This window comes from Oryzias latipes, chromosome 9 (genome assembly GCF_002234675.1).
Source record: "Oryzias latipes chromosome 9, ASM223467v1".
Classification (NCBI taxonomy): domain Eukaryota; kingdom Metazoa; phylum Chordata; class Actinopteri; order Beloniformes; family Adrianichthyidae; genus Oryzias; species Oryzias latipes.
Window position 1 is genome coordinate 19,189,712 of NC_019867.2, and position 10,033 is coordinate 19,199,744.

Below are 10,033 nucleotides of genomic sequence, written 5' to 3' on the forward strand. Positions count from 1 at the left end.
TGAAATGCAGTGTTTGTGAATCAGCCATCCATCAGCAGGTTTAAAGGGGCCTAGTGTGCGCGTGCACGAATGCGCGCACGTGTGGTTGGGCTTCGACAGAAGACAGAAGTAAAGGGTTCAATTCAAGCGTAATCCACAGAAGGTTTCCCCAGAGAGCACATTTGTCCACTCAACCAGTGCAGAACTTCATTGAACACATCATATCTTTATCCCAATTTCAGAACCCTGACACACACACACACACACACACATCCAAATTTGCTGAATCGCTTTATTTCTTATTTTGTTTTTTTCATTATTATTAATGAATAAAAACAGGTAACTCTTGTCTTCCATAATGCATATCCAAGAGGTTTCTTTTTTTTCATCAATTAAACGCTTTAGATTAAACAAATTTTAGCATTTATCTGTAAAATGTGTGCAATTTTAAGCATTTGAGTTACCTTAACAGGAGATTATATTTTTTAACAAATTCAATCAAATTAGCTGCTTTTTTAAACACACAGGTAATTTTCTAACAGCTATAAAACAATACTGTCTTTATAAATCTTATGAAATAAAGTACAGAAACCACATTGCTTCTACCGTTTTCAATCTATTTGCTCATTCCACCTTGGCTAATAAATACATTTGCTTCCCCAAGACTTAAACTAGCAGACTTTAAATACAGCACTCAGCAATATTGGTTTCAAAACCTTTAAAATAAAGAAGTTATATTTTCCCAGATTACACCTATTAAAGCTTTTTCTATGGTTCATTAGGGACGACACTTTCTAAGTAAAATTCACCATGAAAAGCATGCATCATTAAATATGGAAATTCAGAATTATATTAGCAGTGTGCACAAAGCTGGTGCCAATTAAATTAGAGAAAGATATCATTTATATTATTAAGGTAGAGTTCATATTAGATTAAAAATAAATGTAATTTTGTCAGAGTTTGATTTATTGCTCTTAGTGCATTGTTCATGCACCCATGTTATACTGCATCTCAGTGGAGTGATTGTTTACATTAAACTGTAAAATGCTGTTATTGCATCCCACTGCTTTTAAATTGAATTGGTATAAAGTTCAAACTATATTTCATAATTATGTTTCTCAAGCGTAAACGGGACTGTAAATGACACAAACACTACTTGTGCTTATTTTCAGTGAGTTTCTCTGTTTTTTTTTTTCCTTTTTGGATGGAGCAAATGAATCGATAAGACAAAACAAACAGGATTTTGGAGGGGAAGGGCAGAGAAAGTCCACGTTTTACTACAGTATGAACCTTTGATGCTTAATTAAATTATACAGCAAAAGGGAAGATTAAAAGAAAGACTTTAACAAACACATTTTCATTTTTTAAAGTTTTTCTTTATCATTTTGTTACTTTTTTCCAAACAGTTGATCCATAAATCTACATTAGAGTTCACCTAAAGTGCATTTTGGCAATAAATATAGCAATTTTATTCAAATGTAGGATCAATAAAGTTAGCCAACACATTATCTTTTGTACTTTAAGGAAAAAAAACAGATCTTTTTGAAAGCATCAACGTTTTTTTGTTGTGTATAACACTGACTCTCGTAACCCTTGTGCTATAGGCACTTTAACATTGGGAGTTGGGTCATCTAGACCCACTAGACAGTGCCCTGAACCTTTTTTCTTCAATGATTTGTGAACCTCACTAGTGTCCATGGATTACATGAAATCTTTCCAGCATTATCCACCTTTCTCATGGTAGGGAGAACATGTCAATGTAAGGGTGGGGTCATCTAAGATAGCACAGGGGTTAAAAAGTGATGCAGATGAAGATTACATTACTTGTTAATCTCATCGTTACATTTAAAATCCTTTTTTTCTGTCTTTAAAAATAGAGGATAAATAGAACAAAATTTTCTTGGATTTACATATAAATACAGGTGTGTTCACTCGTTGAGCATGGCGTTAGGATAATGACTTCTCTCCGTTGGAGTATGCTTTGGTAAGTGCACTCATAGACATAAGAGTCGTGTAGAGCTGTGTGATTTACTGAGTGGAGGTATAAAGGACCATAGACTTTGCGCTGATCTCTTCAGCCGCACTGCCTAAGAGATTAGGCCTGAGTGCCCTTTAAGTTTAAAACACTGGAGTTAATTAACTTTTGATCCTAACTCTCTTTACATCTTCATCAGCTCATTTTCAATTTCAGTGAAACCAATCATTGAGGTTTGTACTGGAAGATGACTTCAAAAAATCAAACAGCCTTATTTCTGAGGTAATGGGGGCTAAGGGCAGTTGACTGGCAGTTATCTGGAGAAATCATATGGGAGGAAAAGTGCTTTTAGTTTTCATAGGGACACTTTCATGGATGTAAGAATTGCATTTTGATGCAAAAGTGCTGAAATTGGATTTTATTTTTTATTTTACCATGAAAACTGTCTCCTGAGACTCTGAGACAGTTATCTTTGCATCATTAATGCATCCTGTGCATGCAATGAAGTTTATGGAATGAAAAAATATATCTGTGCTGGAAGCGAAAGTCCACATATCAATTAAAAATGTGATGATAAATGATTTTTTGTTTTTTAGTTCAATAATTGAAAAAAACAAATAGGATGACAATGAGATCACATTAAACTTTATTTATAAAAAGCGCTTCTCATGCAGCTCAAAGCAAGATGTTCAATAAATTGCTATGAATTAACATGGAATAAGGATTTAATTGTGTATACATTGGAAATAATCTAAACTAAGTTTATTTTAAGGAAAAAACATTCAAAAAGGTCATGTGATTTCAAGTTTTTTTTTTATTTTGTCATTTGAGAAAACACTGATGCTGCAGCAAAAGGGAGAAGATGGACCCAAAATCTTTTCACAAAGTTTATTCCTGTCCAAAAAATCTATTAAAAGAAAAGGTTTTAAAGCTCCATTTAAAACAAATTACGAAGTAATAAAGGTTAGTCATGGATGGTGGAACCAAAGTTTGGTAAAAAAAAAAAGAAAAAAAGAATGCTATGAGAATTTATCATCTTTTCAAATCCTGTCATTCAAGTGTTTTATGATCTTCATTTTAATATTTATCTATTCTTTCCAAATATCCTCCAGGTTTGGGTTTTGCGTGTTCCATTTCTTGGACAAAACATATATCCCAAACATCCAAAAACAAAAAAACTACCAAAAACTATTTGTTTTTTTTATGAATAAATGGGTCACTGAATAAATAAAAAGCTTAGATTTTTTGTGAGCTTTACAAAGAAATAGTATAAAATGATAAGTAAAGTGACAGCTTGTTTGTCACAAGTTGCCTCTGATGTGTTGTGTTGTCCTCTTTTACAAAACATTAAAGGTCTACTACATATCCTTTGCAAGGTTTTTATTTTTCTGAAGATGACTTGATTCAAACAGATGATGGCAACATGCTGAGAAAGATTATCAAAGGCCTTTTTTCTCATATGCAGACAGTGTGGAGCAGGGAAAATACAGTCATTTAAAAACCAATAGTTCTATGTTTAATGTTGGATCCGAATAAACCTCTATTTGTGTAAAAAACACAATGCTGAATAAAAAACCTGAAGTTGGAGCAATAATCAACACAATTACTTAAAGATACCACATTTAGTGTAATTCTCTTTATTGAAATAGCACGTGTGTTTTAGCAAAAAATCTGCAAAGCACTGCATGTGATAAAGACAACACCAATAATCCATACTGATACTTTTTCGCAACAAAAATACAAGGCCATAATAGATTTAACCAAAAATGCTAACTCCTACCTGGAATGTTTGATTGACAGACTCTCTTAAGCTGCTTTCAGAGGAAGGGGTGTGGACTTCCAACAAGCTTACTTATGATTGGTTACAGTTGCTGCCCTAAAAACGTGACTCAGACCAATATGTGATGGCAGCACCCGGTTTGCTCAAAAACTGACAATTGAATTGGCTACATCGTGCTGGAGCAGCAGGTAAGGCATTTTCCATGGGTGAGGACACACCCAGCTGTGTCCAATTCTCCATATATGGTCTATGCCTACTTTTTATTTTAAGTCCTGTGGTCCTGCCTTTCCTTGTCTCTCTCTGCCCACAAAAATACCCTTCTCCTCGCTTTCTTCCACCAATGGTGGTCCAACTTCCACCAACCTGTAGGTCAACAGTACCGGTGCTGTAAACCACCATCACCACCGGTACTGTAGGTCAACAGTACCGGTGGTGATGGTGGTTAACCTGGGCTACGACTGATCCAGTCTGAAAGTTCTCTTTGTGAATGGCATGATTCATTTAGCTTTGGTTTTACATCATATGCTATTTCTGACACAACTCTATGCAATTACCTGGAACTGGCACATAAAAGTGTTTGGTGGCGTTTTTACTAAAAGCATGATTACAACTAGAATGAAAAACTTTAGGGTTTTTTGTCTTTCCACTTTAACCAAAGTGCCCTCCACTATGAAACTAATGCAACTAAATGTTTAAATGACATAAAGACAAAAAAAAGTACTTAACCTTTGTGCTGTCCTAGGCACTTTAACATTGGGAGTTGGGTCATCTAGACCAGTGTTTTTCAACCTTTTTTGAGCCACGGCACACTTTAACCTTGACAAAAATCCCGCGGCACACCAGCATCCAAAGAAATAGATAATTAAAAAAAAAAAGAAAAAGCTCAGTCTGTATTGATCTACAGCCGCTCTGCAATCTCACATGCATTTTTGTGATAATAGTTGCAGAAAACGCTGGAAGCTGCAGCTGTTTTTTCTAAAAGATGTATTAAAAATTCAGTCAAAAGATTCAAAAACTGTTTGATGTGTGTTCGTTGTTTTAAGACGTTAAGAGGAGAGACTCATTGTGCGCTAAGACAGTCACTTTACTGCATCATGGGAGATGTAGTGCCCGTAATCCGCCGACCGCAGAAAGACCAGCGTCTTTGAGCTTCATGGTTTTGTTCACTTGTTCCAGTCTGATACCAGATTCTGTGGAAAGCTACACCGCTATAGACGAGCTTTAGCTGGTATTTTTGTTAGAACAGAGAGACTTTTTTGCGCTAAATCGAAACAAGGAAGTGAATACTTTAACCACTTCTGATTGGTCAGACTGATGACATGTGATTAAGCCTTCAAGAATGATTGGTGGAGACAGTTAAAGGGGCGGGACTTTTCCTTACACAGCTGCAGCTAAATCGCGGTATCCCGTTATTCTTATCAAAATGTCTTTAATAGAATCATATAAACACAAAGAAAAAATAATTTTATGATATTTCATATTCTTAACTTCTCAGTGTTTTATCAGGGCCTGTTTGGATGAACAAAGACTGATTTCCTGGAGATGGTAATTGCTTTTAGATCAGTTAATGAGGACAATTTCTCACGGCACACTTGACCATCTCCCACGGCACACTGGTTGAAAAACACTGATCTAGACCCACTAGACAGTGCGCTGAACCTTTTTTCTTCAATGATTTGTGATCTTCACTTGTGTCCATGGATTACATGAAATCTTTCCACCTTTATCCACCTTTGTCATGGTAGGGAGAAAATGTCAATGTAAGGGTGGGGTCATCTCAGATAGCACAAGGGTTAAGTATTAGGTTTCACGTCTGAAAAACACATTGTTTGTAAAACACATGCAAACCACAGACGGAATTTTGTCCAGGCTTAATACAATTTGGTTTTCTATTTTACCATCACAAAAAAATCAAAACACAAACATACATAGCACATTTCATCAGTCAAAAACAAACTGCATCCATTGCTGTCTGCTAAAAATTCATAACCACTTACACAATAAATCCAGAAATTCTAGGAGCAACTTTCTATAAACAATGTTGTACTGCCCCCACTGTACTGCCCCCTTGTGGTCTGCTTGATTTTATTATTTTCAATGTATATGATTTTTTTGATGTGAAGTCATAGAGGGTCATGCCAGAGGGGGGTGAAATCAGCTGTTCCAAAGTCTTACTCAGAAACACAACAAATATGGATCCAAACAACACAAACAAAACTACAATAAATATGCAACAGCAGGAGGTTTAGCATAGAAAACCAAAATGACTGCCCTTTAACAAAAGGATTGGAACACCTTTACTCTTTCAACCTACCATCTACAGGCTGCAAGACTTCATTAGAAATTAATAATTCTTGTATTCACCTTTGAAAATTATTAGTTTTTTTTTTAAAGCTTTCGAAAATGCGGTTGTGCAGATTGCAATTACTTAACGGACACAAAATGACATATTCTTAGAACTACATACTTCATAAATTAATTCAGAGCTTTAATGCACACCCAGCCACTTTGATGCTGGTGGTTACTAGAAATAACAACTAATTTAACAGCATATATTCCATCCTCTGTTGCAGCATGGCTATAGGCTACACTGTAATGGGAAGTCATTAGCTTTTGGTCTGATGCAGTTTGTTCCCAGTCCCTAGCTGCAACATTTATATTTCATATCTTATGTTTCACACTGTATTACCAGCTGTGGCTTGTTTTTGCCATCTGCAGATGCTTACTTTAGTTTACTTGGCTTTGTAATAATACCATGTTTTCTACGTGCAACTCTCTCAACAGACAATGCGCTGCAAATTCTTGACAGGTGCTGAGGCATTTGCTCCGGAGACATAGTGAGGAGGATTATTACTGCATTATTTAGTTCTTCTGAAATAAACAAACACATCCTCTCCCTCGCATGTTGTGCGTCTGGCAAGTCAGCATTGTGTTTTGCATCGCTTCAGCTAGGTGCAGCCAATTATGATTTGCGTTGACTAGCAATAACCTCAGTGCCCCACTTCACTTCCAACAAGACCCACTTAGTGTTGAATATTTTCACATCCATACCCTCTCATTTGCTCCGTATTGCCTCCTTTTTATGACCTTTTTACACTCACCTTGCCTTGTTTCACCTACTTGCTATCACCTCAGTGGCTCAGGTTTGCTCCACAGTCTAGTTTCAGTATAATAACTTGACACTTCACATTGCATTAGTCTTAGCCCCGACAACAAGGTTATGTGACCTATAGTGTCAGAGAGCATACAACATACTTGCCTGGAGTAGCTATTTATCAAGACAGCGTTGGGCCACCGATGATTCAGAGCAGAACAATACAGATGTGAGGCGGTTCTACTGAGGACATATTTGTCCAACAGCAGCAGCTTTAGTTGGCAAACACCATCAGGCAGAGATATGATTACTAATCCCAAGAAGAGTCAATGGTGAGTCTCATTATTGGCTTGACCAAAAATACAAAATCCTATTGTCACTTTGATGATAAAGTTTACAAAATCTGTACTTGCTTGCTATAAAATTATTTCAAAATGTAGGAAAATTTCAAGATGGCTTCACCTTGGACAAGCTGTCAAGTGTTGATGGAGATATCTGTTGATGCTCTGATAAAGAGCAAACACAATTCAAATGGTTTGGTAAAAACCCAGTCTGATGAAAGTCATGTTTTTAACACAGAGGAGGAATGTTCTGATAGTGGAGGACATATATAAAAAAAAATCAACTTAACATTGCCTTTCTGAGTTTTTCTTTCTTCACATCATTTAAAAGACTTATAGTTGAGACATAGATGCTACAATTGGCAAGCCACAAGCTGCCTGCTCCACTCCATTCTGATTCATCCACCTGCAGACAAATAGATCCATGTATGTCTGCATTTTCCTCCTCTGAGCTGGCATCTGGCTCCAAACTGTTCAGCTGGATAGCTCCAACGCTGCTCGCAATTTTAGTTGCACCAGTAATGTTAGGTTGGGGTTGTGAGGTGCTGTAAGCTATTGGGAGAGCACGTAAACAGATGGATAATGGGAAGTGGGGACGGGCTTACTCTGCACTAACTGCCCTGGTGTTCTGCCAAAACTATGACCTAGAAAAGCACACAGGTTTTTTGATTTTGGCTAAAAACAGTTTAGGCTGATCAAAATAAAAAATAAAAATAAAAAGACTGGGAGAATGGGAGGGGTAAAGGGTTGAAGGGGTTTGGGGTGGTGGTGGCATTCTTTGATTGTTTTCTTCATCCATATTTGTAAATGCTTTGTAAAGGAATGTCTATTAATTGAAAATGTTCAATTAACAAAGATGGAAAAACAAAAAAGAAACACTGGGACCCTTTTAAAATAGACAAAAAGATGATCAGAGCGGGATTTTAAGGCAACATTTCTTTTGGCCTTTAAAATGCACCACATGTTACAAAATGGGTTGAACGATCCAAACATTTCTTTAGAGCAGTAAAAGTTCACACCTTCTTTCATAAGTACTTCCTTTAATACCCAAATATAGATCAATTATATAATATATATAATTATATAATATATATAATTATATGTTACTTCTAAATATTTGTAAATTGCCAGAACATTTGTGTTAAAATGTCCATAAAAAATCTTTTGGATCACCGGCTTTGATGTGTTCTATAGACAGCATCACAGATTATAATAGAAATATTGCAGTTGCTATGTGGTGCAAAATCAATGCAGATGTAAACATACATGCACAATCCTGCAAAAATGGTTTTGGGGAGCTCTGAGTGCTTTGGCAGCTCTGTATCGTCTGCTCTCACAATTTAGAGCTCAATATACAGAGCAACACACACAAATGCACAAATGCCGCTGTGTTTTTCCAACTTCATAGAACTGCTGACTCAGCAACATGAAAGTGAAAGCTTTGACTGAGTGTTTTATACAGTAACAGACCCGGAGCTGCAGAGAAGAAGGCTGGCTTTGAACCCGGAGGATGTTGAACCAGTGACCTCACTGGTGCATGTCTCAGAGAATCTGCCCACTGGGATGAAGTCATTGTTTTATATCCTATTAGTCATTCTAGATCTCTGGCCCTTAAATATGAGAAACCAGTAACTATTTATGTGTTGTTGTCAGAAGGAAATGTAGATTCTTTTTTCTGGGAGTCATATCATTTGGATCTCTCTAACTATGAAACATATAAAATAAAACACACCTAAATTAAAATTCCAGTAAGTGAAAAGACAAACTCCATTTCATTCTTTTTTTAATTTCGCTGTCTTTTTATTTAAATGTTAAAACTCACTATTTTTTTCGTGACTGCTTGCATGGCAAACATAAATCAGCAGCGATGATAAATAAAACAAAACAGAACTATTTTAATCAAGCAGGTGACAAAAGAAGGTGTGAATCAATTGCCTCCCTCTAAGGTATTCAGAGCAAGTTTTTATGCTTGAGTCATTTTGTTTGTTTGTATTTTTAGGTTTTAATTTAAAAAGAAAGGAAAAGATTTGTTTATCTTTATTTATAAAAAGCCACACTGAAAACAGTTTTTTTATAAAAACATTGAACTCTAGGATTAGAAAGCCTATTTATTTGTCAAAAACAGTTCTTGCAGTAAAATAACTAACAATTAATAAAAGCTTATTTTCTGTCTAAATAAATTTCCCAGCTTTTTACTCTAGATACACATCAAATCAGAACCTACAATGAAATTTCCGGATAAACCCACACATTTTCTCTGAGATTTGATTAAAGCAGTTAGTTTTTTCATACACTGAAGCATCTATTTTACCAAAACTACAACTGAACTTTTCCATCAAAACAGGCTTGGCCAGGGGTTCTGATATCTTTTCTTTTTATCATATTTTTTTTGTTTCCCCCTTCCACCTACTGTCTGCTTTTCTTAATTGCAACGTCTCTAAGACCCACTCTGATGAAAATTGTGTTTTTGGTGTTTTTAACATGTTCTTGTAGCATTTTTCTGACGATGATGGAGGACATATATAAAGAAAATGAGGCTTAAAATTACATTTCTGAATATTTGTCTTTAAATTGTTTTGAATCAGGAGCAGATGGAAAAACTGCGGTTTGCATTTGTTATGTAAAAAATACAATGGCAGTGTCAGGGTCCCCCCTTCCCCCCTCAGCAACTGCGGGGGGAAGGGGGGCGGGGTTGCTCCATGCCATTGGACTCAAAGGCAAATTTTTAACAATCTATTGCTGCTCTGCAGAAACTGCCAAAAAAAGCGACACATGTTTTGTGATTTTGGCTACTTCTGAATCACTTCGATGATGTGACTCTGTGTTTCATAATGTTTTCCTTGAGAAATAGCATGTTTGTAACG